We start from the raw sequence: 246 nt of genomic DNA on the forward strand, positions 1-246 counted from the left end.
AACGAGAGTATTTCCGTTCTTATCTAACTGAAATTCGTGCTACTTTTATAATAGAGTATATATTGATAACACAAGGACAGTGATTTTTACTGGGGGCACAAATATTGCAGTTCCCACAACAGTATATCATTATCAGAAATTCGAAATCATAGACATTTAAATTACTTTCTATCACCTCGGCTATATATTAATTCATCATTCAAGTCTACAGAAATGAACCTTAAATAAACTGCTTCCCGTATCTCA

Source organism: Penaeus monodon, chromosome 22 (assembly GCF_015228065.2).
Source record: "Penaeus monodon isolate SGIC_2016 chromosome 22, NSTDA_Pmon_1, whole genome shotgun sequence".
NCBI lineage: Eukaryota > Metazoa > Arthropoda > Malacostraca > Decapoda > Penaeidae > Penaeus > Penaeus monodon.